Genomic DNA, 18,696 nt, shown 5'->3' with positions numbered 1-18,696 from the left:
CATACACGAAGCTTGTACATCCTTCTGAAATTAAATAAATAATAAAAGCAGGAGACTATTTTAGCTTTGAAACATAGTAAAGAATAGACTTGCTCGTTCCGCATGTGGATTCTCAACATTATCCCTCACCCCAATCTCACGCCCACCTCCCCTGCTTCCTCCCCCTCTTCTCTCATCCATCCCCACTGCAGATCCCACCTTCCCCAAGCAGCCTTCCTAACCACTCCAATCTACCTGCATTCTCCTAAATAAAGTCAAAGCAGTTTTTGTCTGCTGTTTATAGGACACGTCATTATATGCTTCATTATATATGTTATTTAATATCTTATAGTCATTGATTTTATTTTTATTTATTTTTTTGAGACGGACTCTCTGTCTGTTGCCCCTGCTGGAGTAAAATGGCACAGTCATGGCTCACTGCAACCTCCGCCTCCCGGATTCAAGCGATTCTCCTGCCTCAGCCTCCCAAGTAGCTGGGTTTACAGGCATGCACCACCACGCCTGGCAAATTTTTTGTATTTTTAGTAGAGATGGGATTTCACCATGTTGGCCAGGCTGGTCTCCAACTCCTGACCTCAAGTGATCTACCTGCCTTGGCCTCCCAAAGTGCTAGGATTACACACATGAGCCACCTCGCCTGGCCACGTTTATGTTTTTTATACCAATTAACTTCTCCTCCATCTAGACTCTGAGTCCATGAGAATAGCCCCTGGCACAGTGGAATGTGTGCAGCAGGTCCTCAGTCCTCCGTGAGCTCTTCTGAAGGAACGACATCTAACAGCAGTGTGTGGGGAGAGGCAGAGTGAAGAAAGTGGTTAACACCCCAGGAATGAACCTTCATGGCCCACCCAATGACTCAGGTCCTTCAATCCATGAAGGCATCCAGGCCTTGGCCAGGCACCCTCAATAGGTGTCTCAAGTGACCCTCAGCAAGTGGCAAAGGAATGCTTCTTTACAAACCTGCATGGTTAAATCAGGTCCTGAAATTCTAGATAAATGCAGGATGTTTTCATTTGTTTGTTTCATTTCTGTTTTTAATTTCCCCCTCCTCCCTGTCAACAAAAGGCATCTTGCATGTAAAAGGTATGAGATGTTTTTTATCTCTGTGCTTTGAGGGATGCTTTCTCTGACGGAAATGAGACTCTGGCTCCAGGACTTCAGGCTACAGAAGCTGAGATTTCCTCTGAGAACACAGGCCAATCCTCAGGCCCTGAGAACAGTCCTTGAATGGATTCCCCGTTTCTAAATTGCCTTTTTTCAACCCAGACATCCTTGCAAGCTCTATGCTGATTATTGCCACCGAAGGGATCCCCCTCCTCAGTGCCCAGTGTTGAAGCCACTTACCCACCTCATCCTGGAAAGTGCCTGTGTGTCGCCTTTTTCCATCCTGTCACTCCTTCAGAAGCCTTCTCTCAGTTCTCCCTCCTCAAAGTTGTGAACGATGTGAAATCTGATCCACCTGCCCTGAGAACTCCAAGCTCTCTCTAGCCTCTTTGATTCAGCCAAAGCCACTCAGGTCAGAGCTCCTCCCAGGAATCCCTCCATGTAGAGGCCCTCCCTCTGGAGCCCCTCCCCCTAGGATTCCCCCCCCAACCCTTCCCCAAGGAGTTCCCTCCACCCTGGAACCCCTCTTCCCAGAGCCCCTCCCCCTGGAACCCTGCCCCTGGAGCTTCTCCCCATGGAACCCTCCCTGTGGGACCCCTACCCCCAGAGCCCCTCCTCCTGGAGCCCCTCCCCTGGAACCTCAGCTAAAACACCTAGCAAGCCTCACTTCCTGCTGGAAGCCTTCCCGGCCACCCTTCCTCCTCCTTAGCATCCTGTGTTTCTCCAATAATCAAACATTAGGCAGATCTATTGTTTCCGGAATTATAGCTACTCTCCCTGGGCTGTGATCTTCTTAGGTCAGGGACAGTGTCGCACAGTGTAATGGGAACCCTGGTGCTCAGCACAGAGCCTGGCACACAGTAGGTAGACCAGGGCTTTGCCGAGGTGCAGACCCTGGATTGTCTGGCCTTCTCCTGTACCCTCTCCCCTCCAAAACTCCCCTCCATCTCCTTCCTTCAGACTAATTCAGCAATGGTCACTCCAAAATTCTCCTTTCCCTCATCTGCAGCTCCATATTTCCAACGATCTGCATTTCTATTCAGATGTGCCGATGCTGGTGCCACCAACTTCCCCTACAACTGACCTCTCCTTTCCTTCCCCCTTTGGACCACCCTGAACTTCAAAGCCAGAGAAGCATCTTTAACTCTTCCTTTGTCTTAAATACTGCTATATACCAGGTATTTTATATGTACTATCTCACTTAATTCTCACAAGAAACTCCGAAATGTGGGCATTAGCATCCCAATTTTAAGGATAAGGAAACCAGTGTTCAGTGAAGTGAAGCAACCTTCCCAAGGTCACAAGCACAAAACTGACTGAGCCAAGATTAGAGGCAGGTTCTGACCTAGCTGTCTTATTTATTTATTTATTTATTTATTTTCTTTTATTTTTTGAGATGTTGTCTCACTCTATTGCCCAGGCTGGAGTGCTGTGGTGGGATCTCTCACTGCAACCTCCACCTCCCAGACTCAAGCGATCCTCCTGCCTCAGCCTCCCAATTAGCTGGGGCTATAGCCATGCACCATCACACCTGGCTAATGTTTGGATTTTGTATAGAGACAGGGTTTCACCATGTTGCCCAGGCTGGTATCGAACTCCTGGCCTCCAGTGATCTGCCTGCCTCAGCTTCCCAAAGTGCTGGGATTATGAGTGTGAGCCACTGCGCCTGGCCATGACCCAGCTGTCTTAAACTCCCATTCTTCTCCCCCAACACCCAGGTACTCCTGCACCCACACACAGTTCTCTATTTTATAGATTATCCAGTCTTCATATCCAGTCTACTGGGTTCTACTTAGAAATGCTTCCTGCATCAAGTCTGTGCTCACCTGTGTGAACACTGGGCTCCCCTCACTGGCCTCTGGGAGGCTGGCTGTGTAGAGCCTCCCTGCAATTTGCTGGCAGTGTGGACTCACCTCATACTTGCTCTGTGAGCTGCACATGCTCTAAACTTGGAACCATTTATCTCAGGCATTGTCCCTTCTTGCCAGTTTGGCTGACCTCCAGCCCAGGCTGAGGCTGACCCCTTTCTTCTGGACTCCATCTGTACCCTTCTCATTCTTCCTTTTGGCTTCAGGTCCTGAGCTTGGTTCTCAGGTCAGAACCACTCAACAGACTACCTGCTTAAACAATATCCTGAGTTTCCCAGCTCTCTTCTCTCAATTTAATTCCTGTTTTTTCCACTTTCAACAGAACATCTCAAACTAAGTGCACATTTTGAGTCTACCTAGTGCACTTACAAAAGATGCAGATTCCAGGGCCCTGCCCTCAGAATTTCTAAGTAAACAGATCTTGGGGGAAGACCTAGGAATCTGCATTTTAACAAGTTCCCCCAGGTGATTTGGATGCAGGCAGTTTAATTTACTGCCGTTTCTCTTTCCTCTTTTTCGCCAGAATTTTTACAAACCTTTTAACAATTCACACTTTCTATCCAAAGTTATGAGCAGATCCCTCAGGTTTTCCTGCCTGGCTGCAAAGTAGAATCACGGGGCATTTAAAAAAAAAAAAAAAGATGCCTAGCCTAGACCCAACCTGAACCAATTAAACCCAATCTCTGTGGGAGGAGAGAGAGGGGGAGCCACTAGGGTGAGCAGTTCATCTTGGTTTTCCCAAGATCACCCTAGTTTTAAAACTGAAAGTCCCGGCCAGGCACAGTGGCTCATGCCTGTAATCCCAGCACTTTGGGAGGCCGAGGTGGGTGGATCACTTGAGGTCAGGAGTTCGAGACCAGCCTGGCCAACAAGGTGAAACCCTGTCTCTACTAAAAATACAAAAATTAGCTAGGTGTGGTAGTGTGTACCTGTAATCTCAGCTACTCAGGAGGCGGAGGTAGGAGAATCACTCGAACACAGGAGGTGGAGGTTGTAGTGAGCCGAGACTGCACCACTGCACTCCAGCCTGGGTGACAGAGCAAGACTCCCTCTCAAAAAATAAAAAGAAAAAAGAAAAAAGAAAGTCCCAGATCACAGGAACCTTCTCAGTCTCAGGCAAACTGGGACGGTTGGTCACTCTTCTGGGCTCTGACAGTTGTAAAATCTCTCCAGGTGACACTAATTTGTAGGCAAGTTTACCAAACACTGGACTACATCCAGGTCAGGCAAGGCCTCAACCAACCAGCCCACTCTCCCTACAATTCCCAAAAGTCAGAGCTCACCTGCATTTTGTTTTCATTGAGCACTGGTTATCTTAAAATTTGTCCCTGGGCCAGCAGCATCAGCATCACCTGGGAATTGGTTTGAAAAGGTGGCACCATCTTCAATAATAATAATAATCCACATCTACAATTTATCCACATTTCTTCTATGGGCCATGCACCTCCTTGGGTGCCTTATGTGTCCTCCTTCAACTCACGAGAAAAACGTGAGGTCATTATTACTGCGATCTCTAGTTGACAAATGAAGACATTGGGCCCCAGAGAGGCTGAGGGAACCAGGTGAGGTCTGCTAGTTGCTGGCAACACTGTGCCTAGAGCCCAGACATGCTTAACTCAACAGCCCCATGCTACTCCCTCACCTGCAGATCTGCTGCAAATCCCTACCAGAAGGCATCCACGTGGACTGACTTGAGTGAAGTGGTGATTAGGGAATTATCTATCAGCCATGGGCTGGTGGTACAGGTGGTTTGACGCTGGGAGGTCCATCCCACAGGGAGATGATCAGCGGGGGCCTGTTTTGATTCTGGTGCAGCAAACATTTACTGACCACCAACTAACTAACTGGCTTGAATATGCCATCTCATTAAATTCAGCGATAACTCTGTAAAATATATGGCATTGGGGTTTTGTAAGGGCCATACATAAAAGTTTCCCCTTCATGCTCAAGTTCAGGACCAATTGAGAAATAGACACATGAAGCCCCTGATAAAAGTCAAAATAGCAGTCATTTCTTTTTTTTCTTTTTTTTTTGAGATGGAGTTTCGCTCTTGTTGCCCAGGCTGGAGTGCAATGGCGCGATCTCAGCTCACCACAACCTCTGCCTCCCAGGTTCAAGCGATTCTCCTGTCTCAGCCTCCCGAGTAGCTGGGATTACAGGCGCATGCCACCACGCCTGGCTAATTTTTGTATTTTTAGTAGAGACGGGGTTTCATCATATTGGTCAGCACTTTGGGAGGCTGAGGTGGGCGGATCACCTGAGGTCAGGAGTTCGAGAATAGCAGCTATGTTTATGATAGAGCTGTTGGGAGGATGTGGCTTTACTGGCCAAATGCACTCCTAATATTCCACCCATGAATGAGGCCAATTCACACATCCAATCACTGGCATAGGATAGGGACCATGGACCTCCCCATAGGAGCAAGCTCCTGACCCCACTGCCAAGATGCACCCACCCTGCAGGTGGCAGATCCAAGAGAGACGGGGAGGCAGTTGGCAGGCCCAGCTCATACTTCTTCGAGAGTCACCAGTTGGAGATGCCTTGGCTCTTCCCTTGAGGAAGTGATAGGGAGGGAGAAGACTGAGAGTGGGCAGCAGGGTTCTCCACCCACATGCACATCAGAGCTACTCATGCCCCAGGCCCACTCCCAGAGATGTTGATTTAGTCTGGGAAGGGAGGGAGTGGGCATTAATATTTTGTAAAAGTTCCCCAGGTGATGCTAAGGTGCTGAGTATTGACAGCCACTCACAGGTCTTCTCTTGGAAACCAGAAACCAGGGCAGTGCCTCTAGAAGAATTGGAATGGTTCCTATTTGACAACCATGGAAACAAGTGCTCAGGAAACTTGAGTATCTTGCCCTAAGTCCAGAGCTAGTAAATAGAATAGTAAGGATGAGTAACGGCAGTTAACAAATGGGCTTTCTCCCAATTTAGGGTGGACTTGGAGGTTTGCAGCCAGGTTGAAGCCAGATCAGCCAGCCATTCTCAAGCTTTATCCTGCATCAGAATTTCGTGGAGGGCTTGTTAAAATGCAGATTGCTGGGCCCCACCCCAGAGTTTCTGATCTAGAGAGAAGGCTCTGTAGCTGTGAGAAGAGAAGACAATGGAGCTTTGGAGTTAGGCATACCTGGGTTCTAGGTACAGCTTTGCCACCAACTAACAATATGACCTTGCCTGGTTTACTTGACCTCTCATGGGCTCAGTGTCTTCATTTGTCAACTAGAGATCACAGTAATAATGACCTCGCGTTTTTCTTGTGAGTTGAAGAAGGACACATAAGGTACCCAGGGTGGTGCAGGGCCATAGTAGAAATGTGGATAAACTGTAGATGTCATTTTTGCTGCTTTTATTTAGGGATGCCTTCTTTAAGAAGGCTGGAAGCCTGGAGGAGGTTTTAGATGCAGGCAAGAATACCGAGAGATAGAACACCAAAGTATGAATGAACTAAGTCTTAAAGGATGCAGCAATGTGAGCCAAAATGGAGCCAAAGCCAGTGCACAGAACTGAGAATGAGGGAATCTTCTGCACAGGGGGGAGATCTGCTGTGAATCTGGCCGGCAGAGGGGCTGGGATTTAAAGTCACCCAAAATAGAACTTCCTTCTCTCCAAGCTTGCAATCCGTGTTTCCCCTCCTCCCCTTTTCTCTGGGCCACACTCCACATGCCTGTGTCCAGACTCATTTGTTAGAATTGCCCCCACCACCACCCCACCCCCAACCCTGCCCTAGGGATTCAAGGAATCTTAGCAATGTCTCCAAGTTCTGGAGGAAAGGAAGCAGAATATAAGGGGGAAGCCCTCTCTGGGCCTGTGTCTTTGTATGACTTCCCTCAGTTCCCCAGCCTCCCCTTCTCCCAAGACAGGGCCCTTCCAAGTCATCATCGGCCTGGCCATCTCATTAGGGGAGGCATCAAGAGGGGCACCAACAGCCTTCTTCCAACCACTCAACCACAGAGTCCTCTCTGCATCTTCGCCAACCCATGCCCCTGTCTCTTTCATAGCTACGCTCAATGCGCAAACCCTCAAGCCTTCCCTGATGAATCTCACTGGATGACAAGAGTTTCTTCCTCCATATATTTGTTCATTCATTCAGCCACTCATTCCACAAATGTTCTCTGAGCACCAAATCTGTGACCTGGCACCAATACGAAAAAAGACACAGTCCCTGCTCTCCTGCAGGCTAAAGAAGAGAGCACTAGATTTGGAGTCCAGAGTTGGGAGCTCACATTGTCATAAGGAAAAAATAGAGCCCCAGCTCATGTTCATCAAGTCTCTTCTAACATGGGAAGAGATCTCCCAGCCACTGATGAGACACAGTCAAATCTTCCTGCGCTCTCTCTTGCACACAGAAAATACATAAAATAAAACGTATCGTATCAGACATGGATAACACACTTCATGACTCCATGCTGTTCTCCACCCTGCAGACTTCAGAAATTTGTCTTGAGTCTCAGTGCATGCCATCTTCAGTCACTACCTGGACCCCTATGTCCAGCATCTTAGCTTAATGACTATGTCAACCAGCATTTCTTGGCCTGTTCAGATGTGCCAGGCCCCGGAGATAAAGAGATGAACAAAATACATTCCTGAGCACCTGCAGCTCACAGTCCAGTGGGAGAGTCATGCACAGAAAGAGACAGTCATGACACAATGTGGGAAGCGCACAGTGACCCAAGTAAGGCATTGTGGTGTGGGTGGAGAGAGGCACCTAATACAGCTGGCTATTGACAAGGAGGACACCAGGGAAGGCTTTCCGGAGAAGACAATGCCAGAGCTCAGTCTTAAGGGAAAGTGAGTGTGAAACTGAGCCCGTGCATTGGCTTGACTCCTGCCACTTCAGGTCACTTTAATCACCTCTCATTGATTTTGCTCCCTTCCTTTCCCTGCCCTCCATCTCAGAATTCCCAGGGCATTGGAGCTTTGGGAAATGTGAATCCAAATGCATGTGGTGTGATTATGGCTGGATTTTCTCCTTCCTCTTATATAGAGTTAATGTAACACCAATAGCATGATGCTGATTATGTAAAAAAAGCTTAAAACATAAAGTGAGAGTTAATTTCCCCCTGACTATTTTTAGGTGGTGCCCAGATACCTCCTTCGCCTTTCAACTCCAGTGCAAGTGAAGCCAGAGCTGAGTTTTCAAATGTCGCACACGATCCTCAACAGCTACCAGCAGACAGAAAAGGGCAGGGCTTTGGCCAACTAGAGCACTGAGAGTCAGGGCTGTACCAGGCTCGGCAAACAGGAGCTACAGCTGCAAATCAAAGGCCTCTTTCACTAGGGAAGCAGAGTGGAGTTGAAGGATGTCCACATCACACTTTTTCTCCAGTGCAGTCACCCAAACAGTTAGTGAAAAATCATAGTCAAAATGAGCGAAAAAAGAAGGATGTAGGCAGTCACGTGCATACAAATAGGGGAATTTGAAAACCAACAAGCCCCTCTCTAAATCTGAAATGAGATATCCTATGACAATATAAGAGGTATGCCCTTATATTTACCCCTGGTGGAGCCAACTGAAACCCATCCCCATTTCTCTGGGGGATGTTGTACATTATTCAAAGAGCTACATCACATGTCACTGAGTGCTAAAGAACCATTACCCGAAGACTCATTTCTGAGAAGCAGCAAAAGCCTCAGGCATACGACGGGGTCAAGAATCCAGAATTTTTAGATTCTAAACTTGGCTCTGCCACTCACAAGCTGCAAGACTTTGGGAAACTTGCTTGACTTCTCTAAGCCTTGTGTCCTTCATCTGTAGAGAATATGACAGGACCTAACCCCAAGGTAGTGGTGAGCACTGAGTGAGAATTCAGGCATAGCACTGCTTGTCAGATACAGAGGATTTCACAAGGAAAATATTTAAAATATTTCCCAACATATTTGCCTCTGGAAAATGCCAGTGTTTCATTTTTTTTCCTTTTCTTCCTTTTCTTGTACACTTCTAATATCAGAGCTAAGCCAGGACCTTGTTTTCCCTGGGAAAAGAAGACTGATAGCTTCCAGAACAAAATGGTGCATAGAGGGAGGAACAGTTGATACGAGGTAATGTCATCTCCTCTAGACAGGACAGGGCAATAGAAAACCTTTATAGGCCGTGCATGGTAGCTCAAGCCTGTAATCCCAGCATTTTGGGAGGCTGAAGCAGGCGGATCTCTTGAGGTCAGGAGTTCGAGACCAGCCTGGCCAACATGGTGAAACTCTGTCTCTAATAAAAATATGAAAAAAACTTAGCCAGGTGTGGTGGTGCACACTCATAATCTCAGCTACTTGGGAGGCTGAGGCAGAAGAATCGCTTGAACCTGGGAGGCAGAGGTTGCAGTGAGCCGAGATCGCACCACTGCATTCCAGCCTGGGCGAAAGAGCGAGACTCCCATCAGGAAGGAAGGAAGGAAGGAGGGAAGGAGGGAGGGAGGGAGCAAAGCAAAGCAAAAGAAAAGGACAAGAAAGGAAAAGGAAAAGGAAAGAAAAGAAAAGAAAAGAAAAAAGAAAAGAAAAGAAAAAATCTTTCCAGTACTAGGAGGAAAAGAAAGTAAATGCCCAGGATTCCACTTCCTTCCCCACCTCCAGAGAAGAGAGGAGGGGGGTGGTTTGCAGTGTCATTAGAAATAACTCAATGACTTGGAGAATTTCAGAATGGGGTGCAGGATTGGGGAAAGGTCATGTGGAGAAACCCTGCCTAAACCCAGCTCTGAGCAAACATGGCTGGTGACAGCTGAGGAAGTTACCTGGGGGCTGCCCTCGGGCCCACCCATTTAGAACCCTCACGTCCCAGAGCAGCCACTGGACACCTGGGCCCTCCAGGGGTGGGTGGACGTCCTGGAAGAGCCAGGAGCCTCAGGAAGCCCCAAGCTTCAGCAGTGGGTGCCAAATCTACCCTCAGAGGCCCTGGGGACCAGACCAGACCTGGCTCCTTCAATGGAGTTCAGCACAGAGGCCTAAGCATCAGTGAGAGCAAGATACAGCTCCGTGGAGATCTGCAGAAACCCTGCAGCCCCCAGGCCTTTCCCTGGTCACCAGGGAAATACTGGAGCTTCCCCAGGAAGCCAGACCATTCAGGGGAGGGGCACTGGGAGCTGCCCTCACAGGAAGTTTGAATTTTGACTTGATGGGACCTTGCTCCAAAGCAACTTATTTAAATCAGAGACTAAAGTACCTTTATTTTTCACACTAAGTTTTTCATTGAAAATTATCCATTATAAGAATCAATTACTTTTTCCTGCACAGCTGAGTGTCATTATTCATTTTCGCCGCCCAGTTTAGTAAGTCTTCAATAAATATGAGCTGCTGTTACGTCATCATCATCATCATCACCACTAAGTGGGTTATTCCCAGATAGACAAAAGGAAGGGAAGAAGAGGACAAGAGCAAAAAATAGTCCCACTTTTGTTTCAGATCTGAGTCCTCAGAGGGCTCAGGGAGGCTGGCTGGCATAGGAGGAGAGCGGAGAAGGGGAGCCTCTGGGACCCCCTCACTGGGGAGTTCATCCTCTCCTTATTCAACACAAACTAGTCAAGCCCCACTTTCTCTCAGGTTTAACTGCAACTGACCTGTCGGCCCCTCTACCCTTTCCTCACCAAGGGAGCTGCAGAGGAGTGAGCACCAGTGCACCTGCCTCCCTAGTGTACCTGTCCCCTCAGCCCACCTGTTCCCCTAGTGCACCTACTCCCTCAGTACACCTGTCCCCGCAGTGTACCTGCGCCCCCAATGCACCTGTCCCCCCAATATACCTGTCCCCCCAGTATACCTGCCTCCCCAGTGCACATACCCCCCCAGTGCACCTACCCCTCAGTGCCCCGGTCCCTCGCGCTATATCTGCCCCTTCGGTGCACCTGCCCCTGCCCCCTAGTGCACCTGCCCCCCACTGCTCCTGTCCCCACAGTGCACCTGCCCCCTAGTGCACCTGTCCCTCAGCGTGCCTGCCCCCAAGGCCACGGACCTGGACTGTTCAGCTGGGGTCTTACAAGCCTCCTGACCTTCCCACCCATTTCCTGTCTTTGTGGCCCTGGCAGTAACACACCGAGGTTAAGAGCCAGAGCTCAGGAGGTAGACTTCCTGGGTGCAAATCCTAGAGCTGCTCATCTGCTGTGTCATCTTTGGCAAGTTACTTAACCTCCCTGTGCCTCAGTTCCCCCATGTGAAAATGAGAATAATAATAGTAATCTGCCTCAAAGATTGTGGGGATTAATTGTGGGGATTAATTTAGTGAGTCAGGTACAGTGATTAGGGTAGCACCAGGCACCTATTCAGCACTAAGTGTGAATAACTCACACCCTCTCAATGAGGTCTTTCAAGGGCATCTGAAGTAGCAGCCCCGCTCCCAGCACCTCCCATCTCCCTTCCCTTCATTTTCCACGTAGACTTATCACCATCTGAGAGACTATACATCCCATGTATTCATTATCCCTCCCACAAGAATGTACATTCCATGGGGCATTTTTGTCTATCATTCATTGCTGTATCCGCAGTGACTAGAATTATTCCCTGGTGCATCATAGGCCCTTGTAATAAAGAAGGAATATAAGAAACTTACTGCGTAGACTTAAGGCAAGTTACAAAACTCCCCACCTGCCTTAGTTTACTCATCTGAGAAATGGAGATGATGCCCACACCCTCACAATGATGTGAAGATTAAATGAGGCAACATTTGTAAATATGCCCACTCCAGTCATTGGTACATGGTCGACCTGGGAGGACCAGTCTCTGCCTGACGGAGGAAGGGCCTGAAATGGTTAATCCCTGACTCTCCTCCCTCATGCAAAGCTGGTCTGGGCTGCAGGGCCACTGGCAGCTATCCAGGTGGAGGCTAAATGTCAGAGGTGTGTGCCTGCAGAGCTGCCCTGGTCCTGATGCAGTCTTGACCCAGGCAGCTGGAGCCCCTCTCCACCCCCTCCTGCTAAGCAATGTTGCCTGGGCCTGGAGCATTTGAGAGTGCAGGAGCTGAGCGGTGGGAACCTCCGCAGGCCTGGGTCCCACGCCACATCCTGGCCTTGGGGGAGGTGGGCCCAAGGCCTGGACTTGCTTCCCAGCTATTCCCAGGCGGCCCGCTCTCCTGCTGGCCCAGCTGCGCTGCCTGAGCCGGAGGGCTGCAGGGCTAGGTCTGTCTGTCAGCATCTCTTGTCCCCACTCACGACGAAGACGTGGGCCTCAGCGCAAGCAGTCTGGACTCAGAGCCCCACTCTGTCAGCCCTGAAGCCCACCTGCCTCCCTCCCTGGGAGGGAGTGTGTGGAATGACAGTCACAGAGGACTCACCAGAGCCCAGTGACTCCAGACAGTGGCTTCCCAGATTTCTCCAATTTCGCACAATGCCCCAGCTTTTCAGCAACTTCTCTGAGAGTCATGCCTCTCCATGACGGACCCAGAAAGAGATGAAAATAGATAGACACAGGCTTCAGTGTGAATGCTGAAGATGAAATAAATGCAGTCCAGCATTGTCCCATGGTCATCCGTTCCACAACCATCTATGAACCCCCACTCTGGGCCAGACACTGTGCACTGTAGGATGCGGCAGTGAATAAAACACAGACTTGATCATCAAAAAGCTCCCAGTCAGAAAGGGGGTACAACTGTGAGCAGGCCGGGATAGTGGGCAGAAGTGGCCGGGGTAGTGGGCAGAAGTATCTTGGTGGAGCTACACAGGGAATGACGCGAGTATGGATGAAGGGTCTCTTACTCAGCATGGGGAAGGAGGGAGCATGAGAAATCCAGAAGGGTGGTACCAAGGTGCTTCTGGCCAGCAACAACTCGGGGGAGAATAGAGGAGCTAATGAATGGAGAAATGATATTTCACACCAAGGGGCTGGCTCAGAACGGCTCTGGGAAGGGTGCCAGCTTCAGCTCCCATCCTCCCAATCTTCAAGCACTTTTATCAGAAACTAAGCCCTCTGAGGGCAGGGACCAGGTTCAGTCTGCATCCCTAGAATGAGGACAGGCATATATGGCAGGCACTGAGTAGAAATGTCTGAGTGTGCCAATGAATAAGCAAATCCCTGAAGGTAAGATCACTACTGACCCAGGGACATGTTGCTTTTTTGTTATCCCACAGACATTAACATAAATTTCTATTGCCCAACTTCCTCTTGGTAAGTGTAAGAACCTTCACAGGCTATAAACTCTCCAACTGGTACCAAACGAGGTATCACTCAGCCTCCAACACAGGCCTCTTTAGAAGGAACCAATCATGGGGTTCTGTCCATCACCCTGAGTGCTGCCAGCCTCCCCATCGATGGTCACCACAGTCGCACTCCTTTGGTACACCCTGGGAAAAGCCACAAAAATCACACACCACTGAGGATAATGGCCAGAAAGTCGCTGCCAATGTTTGTGGCTCGGTATTTACAGAAAAACAGGATCATTCTGTGCTTGCTACCCACAACCAGTCACAGGCACATGTGCAGGCCCATCCACACATCCTGTGTGAAACACGCAGCCTGTTCCCCAGGCCTCTGCCATCAGCAAAAGTATACAAGGAAGAGATGCCAATTGGATTTATCTGTTTAAACAGCAGCCCATGAAGCTGGTCCCTGGGTGAATTATCCAAACAGTAACCATTCTTGCCTCCTTCTTAAAGAAAAACTGTAGACAGCATAAATTCTCCTTGCATCTCTGCTATTCATTCATGCAGCCAATATTTAATAAGGACCTACTATGCGTTAGCCCCTGCCAGTGGAACTGTGCTATGGTTTGCATGTCTGCTTTCCCTCCAAAATGCATATGTTGAAACCTAATCTTTGTTGTAATAATATTAAGGGTGGGGCCTTTTGGGAAGTGATTAAGTCATGATGGCTCTACCTTCATGAATGGATTAGTGCATTATAAAAGGGTGGGAGGCAGAGGTAGGCAGATCACAAGGTCAGGAGATCGACACCATTCAGGCCAACATGGTGAAACCCAATCTCTACCAAAAATACAAAAATTAGCCGGGCATGGTGGCATGCACCTGTAGTCCCAGCTACCCGGGAGGCTGAGGCAGGAGAATCGCTTGAACCCGGGAGGCGGAGGCTGCAGTGAGCTGAGATCGCACCATCGCACTCCAGTCTGGCGACAGAGCAAGAATCCGTCTCAAAAAAAAAAAAAAAAAAAAAAAAAAAAAAAGACCGAGGGGGCTGGAGGGAATTAACTTAGGCCCTTTTAGCCCTTCCATTCCTTCTGTCATGTAAGGACACAGCGTTCTTCCCCTCCAGAGGAAGGGAAGGAACACAGACATGCAAACCATAGCATAGTTCCACTGGCAGGGGCTAATGCAAAGTAGGTCCTTATTAAATATTGGCTGTATGAATGAATAGCAAAAATGCAAGGAGTACCTATGCTCTTTACAGTTTTTCATTAAGAAGCAACAAACCACCACCTTAGGAGCAGAGGGCAGCCCTCACCAGACACCAACTCTGCTGGCACCTTGATCTTGCACTTCCCAAAGTCCAGAACCATGAGAAATGTTGTTTTGGTTTATAAATTACCCAGTGTGTGGAATAGTGGCACAAATGAACTAAGACATACTGGAAATGCAAAACTGAACCAGTCAGAGCTTTGCATTCTGGAAGCTAATAGTCCAGCGAGAGTCAGAGAGAACAGTGGTTTTCAAACATTGTGCTCAGTGCTTCATCAGGGACAGGCCTGTGGGAGCAGAGGTGAGAGGGAACCCTACTACCTGAAATTGGTGGGGAGGAGGAGGGGTTAGACAGACTTTACAGGTGCGGTGGTTTTTGGACTGAGTCTCGAAGGACAGCGAGTCGTTCCCCAGGTATGAGCCTTCAGGTAGTGGGGAGGGCAGGAATTCGAAGTGTGAGCGGCAGAGCAGGCAGAGCTTGGGCAGCTGGCAAGGAGATGACCCGAGAGGTAGTCCAGGGCTCAGACATGAAGGGACTATACCCCTTGAATTCTGAAACTGGGTTTGGGATTTTCCAGATTCCCCTTTGGTCCATTAAGAGAATCCATTCTCGGACCAAGGGGGTCAAGGGGTACCATGCTTCACACAAAGACAGAGACCCTGAAGAGTAATCCAGGCATGAGGACCCCAAGGAAAAGAGTTGGGGAGAATCCTCCAGCCACTGCTTCTGAAGCCCAGGCCCCCGCATCCTACCGGGCCGGGGGGCACCTCCATGAGCCCAAACACACACACAGCCAAGGCGTGAGTGAGGGCCACCATTCCCTGGGGTGACCAAGCACCATTCCACAAACCCAGACCCAACAATCAGACTCTGAAAAAGACTACCCCTCCCTTCAGCTCCTGGATAGCTGTGCCTTCCCCTCTTGAGATGTCACACTCCCCACCTGTGTGCGAATGGACTCAACTCCTCCTTTCTCCGCCGTGATCTGCAGGAGACCTCTCATACAGCTGCTGGCGTGCACAAGATGTTGAGAATGAAGGGGACTACCATTTCAAGATCCTTTTACAGGCGAGAAAACTGAGGCCCAAGAAGCAGGCTACTTGCCTCAGGATCCACAGCAAACTCATGCCACAGCCATGTCTAGAACCCAGTTATCGAATTCACAGCACAGAACTCTTCTCTCCCACTGTAGAACAGTCGCAGACAAATCCTGCTTTGCTTCCTGGTTTCCCCTGAGTTTCTACTGAAGTGGAAACAACAACTACAAAAATGCAATATAAAAACGAAAATTAAAAATTCCAAAAATCTTAGCCAAGATTCATTCATGAATATTTCCCCTAAATATTGTGAGCCCTGCTAGGATCCAAGCTGCACAGTCTCTCTCTTTAAATACTCCCAAATACTCCAGGAAACTGATTCCCAACTTCTCCTGATTTCCTCACCTCAGATTTTCTCTTTGAAGCCTGAAGCGTACTTAGAAACTTCTCTTTAAAAAGAGAAGGTGCTCCTGACAGTCATTCCAAGAGATTTGGATTTGCCAAGCTGAAGTTACAGACACCTGTGACTATGCATACTAATTATTATTATTTGCCTACCATTAGTATGCCTTTTCACATTTCACATCTGATTTTTTACGTACATTTTTCTTAATTTTTGTGTGCAAACAGTCCTAACATGAAGTGAAAAAAATCACTGGCAAAAGGAGAAAAGCAAACAAACCAGCCTGGTGTCCACGGATTCGAGAATTTCAGGAGGATCAGGAGGCAAATTAGATGTGTTCTCCAGGAAAGGGGAGCTATTGGGCGTATCAGCTACACAAATGATCACCTGAGGATTCCACTGGAAATGAAAAAGAGAGAAAGAGAAGGAGTCGAGAGTCCCCCAAAACCCTAAGTGGCTTCTCGCCAGCTTTAGAACACCACAGGCAGGCTCACCTTTTAAGAGACTTGCTTTCCTAGAATAGCCCCAGCCCCTCGCTCTGGGATTGTGCTGTGAATGACAAAGTACTCATGGCAGGGAGCCCAGAGAGTTCCAGCAGGTAAGGAGAAGACCCTCAAAAGTAAAATAAAAAAAAAAATCTGCTACTAACTGGCAGTTATTTGAACTAGTTATACCAGAGACCAGGAGCAGACCATACAATCGCTTCTTCCCCAGGGCACTTCTCCTGAGCCGAGCAGACGCCAGTCGTGTGTTTATCATTTCTCCCCACTATCTTTTAAGGCAGCCACATCCCAAGCCAGCAGGCAGAAGCTGGACCAAGACACATGTCCAATGGGGATGGAGGCCAGGTTCACCGCACCAGGCATGAAATACGCCTTATCTCAAATTTGCCAACACACCTGCACCATGGGGACACAGAAAATGTGAACCTCATCCCCATTTCCCATTAGAAATCGGAGGTTCACAAAGCCCAAATAATGTGTGCTGGGCCATTTAGCAATGATAGAGCGGGACTGGGTCTCCCTCCTATTCCATTCTACCCAAGAGGTACCAGGACCACTGCATGTAGTGTGCAGGCTGTGAACTGCAAGAGAATCCCACATCCAAGGAGATACATGAGCCCACCCTGCCTGCAGGGCTTGTACACCTGGGAAAGAGTACACTCAGTACACTCAGATATCGGGGTGCAGAAAGCCAGTCCCACTTATGCTCCCTCCACTCCCCTCCATTCCCACCTGCCCAATCACAGCCATGGTGGGAGCAGGGGAAGGGCATATCTTATCCCTGGTACGACAGAGACAGTGTGTGATCAGGTGAGAGGGTGATTCTGTAGGTGAATGCACAGCCAGGCTCAGGAAAGTGTCCCCCAACACACACACACTGGCAGAGCTGGGCTACTTTACAGGAGTATGCTTAACTATGTTTCCTTCAAGAAACAAAGGCCCCCCCACCCCCCAACCTTTTTGTTTGTTTGTTTGTTTTTTAAACAGTCTCGCTCTGTCACCCGGCTGGAGTGCAGTGGCGCAATCTCAGCTCGCTGCAACCTCCACCTCCTGGGTTCAAGCATTATTCTGCCTCAGCCTCCTGAGTAGCTGAGACTACAGGTGCACACCACCATGCCTGGCTAATTTTTGTATTTTTAGTAGAGAGAGAGTTTCCCCATGTTGGCCAGGCTGGTTTCAGACTCCTGACCTCAGGTGATCTTCCCACCTTGGCCTCCCAAAGTGCTGAGATTACAGGCGTGAGCCACCACACCCAGCCTGACAAAGACCCTTCTTAAATTCGCACCCAGGCCCTGCATGGCTAAGCAGCCTCTCTGATCAGGCTCCCCATTGGCAGCTGGCAGGTCAGCTACCTGGGCCCCTCTGAAGCCACCCCAGGTCACTTCTCATCATTCTCCTCCAGAAGCTAGACAGTTGGGATAACCTGGCTCTGGAGAGGAAGACTGGCAAGTCCCAAGAAAGTCTTTGTGTCTCCCCCTGCTATTCTCATCCAGCTGGCCTTTCCCCCATGGCCCTCACCCATAATAAATGCACCCTGGAGGGGGAAAGAGGAACAGAAATTTCCATGCTCTGGACCTTGCCTAGAGCTGGCTTCCCAACCACGTGACTTCCGTGGCACCTGCTCTTGCTGGGAAGGCACCAGTGGGTCCTCTCCAGCTCAAACATCTGCCTCCCTCAGTTGTAGTTCTCTGTCCTGAATTGGCAGAACCACCTCTGTCAGGGATGTGGGGTTTGTTTTCTTAATTAACTGAAAATGCTAACATGGGAGCCCGGGAGCTGGCAGGGGCCTGGCCTTCAACGGCTGCTAGAAAAAATTCTTGCTTTGAAATCTGGATCTCTAATGCCCCACATGGGATGTCAAAACAAACAGGGACACTTGATCCTGGAGCACAGGGCCTGGGGCAGGTTCAGGTTACAGGGCCAGAGATGGATTTAGCTACAGGATGCCACAGCAACCAACAGGTGACCAGATCCTGATTTCCCAAAATGGTACAGCTAGACACCAAGATGCCCTCTGCTGGGGCACGGGCTCTAGGGGGATGGGGAGAGGTCATTGGGATTTATGCCAGCGATACTTCCTGAGTGCCTACTGCCCAGCAGGCACGGAGCTGGGGGCAGGGGAGGCTGCAGAGATAGCCAAGTTCTATTGACTCCTGCGCTCAAAGAGATAAAATTAGGAACAAATTACTAATGTGTAGCACAGAAGGCCCCCAGAGCAGAAATATTTACTATCAAGACCTTTGCAGATAGTGTTCACTGACTCCTAATGTACAAGACAGAAAAAGGTAGAGTGGAGTCTGCAGAAAAGATGACCAGAATGACCACCCAGAGCCCAGCTGAGGGACGGTAACCAGAGAGTGGAGATACAATGGAGCATCATTCAAAAGCAGAGATGAGAGAAGACCCAAAACTCCAGCAGGGGAAGGAGGGAAAGGAGGTGGAAGAGGATGGAGAGGCAGG

At 49.1% G+C, this 18,696-nt stretch overlaps 1 protein-coding gene across 6 annotated transcripts in view; it reads right to left on the bottom strand.

The window, feature by feature from the left end:
- The window catches only part of DAAM2 (dishevelled associated activator of morphogenesis 2), a 113,223-nt gene that overhangs the window by 63,035 nt on the left and 31,492 nt on the right, over positions 1-18,696 (bottom strand). The window contains exon 2 of one of the 6 annotated variants that reach the window (XM_030795785.1): positions 16,013-16,132. The exons of the other annotated variants lie outside the window; for them this stretch is intronic. The gene's annotated coding sequence lies outside the window, so the exon portion shown is untranslated. The remainder of the gene's footprint in view (positions 1-16,012; positions 16,133-18,696) is intronic. 6 annotated transcript variants of the gene reach the window in all.

This window comes from Nomascus leucogenys, chromosome 17, assembly GCF_006542625.1.
Source record: "Nomascus leucogenys isolate Asia chromosome 17, Asia_NLE_v1, whole genome shotgun sequence".
NCBI lineage: Eukaryota > Metazoa > Chordata > Mammalia > Primates > Hylobatidae > Nomascus > Nomascus leucogenys.
Note: the sequence above shows the minus strand (reverse complement) of the source record. Positions and strands in the feature narration are given on the sequence as shown.